At 46.5% G+C, this 1,715-nt stretch overlaps 1 pseudogene; it reads right to left on the bottom strand.

Moving 5' to 3' along the window:
- Positions 1-951: 951 nt before the first annotated feature.
- On the bottom strand, positions 952-1,225 carry LOC122097076 (annotated as a pseudogene).
- Positions 1,226-1,715: the final 490 nt, after the last annotated feature.

Raw genomic sequence — 1,715 nt, 5'->3', positions numbered from 1 at the left:
TTGTCATGGTGTCCACACACACGTTAGAGGAGCATACTCCATCTGAGAATTGTGATTCTGCTTTGGCTCTCTTGCCTGCCTGCTTGCCTGCTTTCTCTTCTTTTCTTTTCCTTTCTCTTTCCTTCTTTCTTTCTTTCCTTCCTTCCTTACCTTTCCTTCCTTCCTTCTTTTCTCTCTCTTTCTCTCCTTCCCCCCCTCTTTCTTCCTTTCTACCAAACTGTATTCAGCTGTATTAAAGGTAGTTTTTATAAACAATCATAGTATTTCAGGCCAGACATGAGCAATCTTATATATATATATATATATATATATAATATGCATATATATAAAATATTATATATATGTACACACTATACAACAACTCTCAGACTCCCTTCTTGTATGGACTGCCAAAATCAGAAAGCTGGTGTAAAACCCAATGAAACAGGGCACTGAGGGATCATGCCTATAATAGCTACTCAGGAGGCTGAGATCTGAGGATCATGGTTCAAAGCTGGGGCAGGAAAGTTCGTCAGACTCTTATCTCCAATTAACCACCAGAAAACTGGAAGTGGCACTGTGGCTCAAGTGGTAGAGCACTAACCTTGAGCTAAAAGAGCTGAGGGACAGTGCCCAGGCCCACAGTTCAAGCCCAGGACTGGCAAAAAAAAAAAAAGTAAAACAATTCAGCATGATTTTTGCCAGTCCTGGGGCTTGAACTCAGGGCCTGGGCACTATCGCTGCATTTCTTTTGCTCAAGGCTAGCACTCTACTACTTGAGCCACAGCATCACTCCTGGGTTTTCCTGTTTATGTGCTACTGAAGAATTGAACCCAGGGCATCATGCATGCTAGGCAAGCACTGTACCACTAAGCCACATTCACAGCCCCAATTTTTATAAAACTTGATTAAAAACTGTATCCCAAACTGTCCAGTCACCAGAACTACACAGTTATCAAAAATGCACACACTTTACTTGGCATCTAAAGTACCTTCAGCTTTCTGGGCCTGGTCTGTTTTGGCATCTCCATTTTTTGCGGGGTTATTCCCATCCTTGCCAGCACTGGCTTTCCCCTGCTTCCCTCAGGGTATCTTCTCTCCCTTCTTTGCAGGGGCATTTTTAGCCTTGGGCTCTGGCTTTGGAGGAGCAGTTTTAGCAGACAACCTGGTGGATCTTTTCTGTGGCTGGTTCAGCTTTGCTTTATCTCCGTTAGCCTTTAGTACCTTCAGCCTTTCCCTTGGGCATGATGGCAGTGGGAAGGAGATGCTGAGCTGAGCAAGGATGCAGTGGTGTGGGGCTTTCATCTTGGATCTGGGGTGGTTCTCACCTCTTCTTCACACTGCTTCTTGCTTTTTGTGTTGATGTTTGAGACAGGGTCTTCCCCTATAGCACTGGCTGGCTTGGAATATACTACTTCTGCCTGGGGCGTGTTCAGGTCCCAGGCAAACAGCCCCAAAGCCTGGCTCTGTTTCACCATTTTGATTTTACCTCTGTGTATGGTGTGAAGGAGGGTGATGGAAAGACACTAGGGCTTTTGAGACACATGGCGGGGGGCACCCAGCTCCTTCGGTCCCAGCCTTGGAGAGCCCTTGTCTCCAGATGGCTGGCTGATGCACAAAATGGCCTGGATCTGAGTCATATCCTGGAATAGTGGCTTGTGGGAACCCCCCAGTGGCTTCTGCCTGTGGCTGTAGCAGTGAGACTGCAGTGTCGGTGGTTTTCAGCAGCTGGCTTC

The sequence above is a fragment of the Dipodomys spectabilis genome, unplaced genomic scaffold, assembly GCF_019054845.1.
Source record: "Dipodomys spectabilis isolate Male_0828 unplaced genomic scaffold, ASM1905484v1 ptg000411l, whole genome shotgun sequence".
Lineage (NCBI taxonomy): Eukaryota > Metazoa > Chordata > Mammalia > Rodentia > Heteromyidae > Dipodomys > Dipodomys spectabilis.
This window is presented reverse-complemented; position numbering and strand designations above follow the sequence as displayed.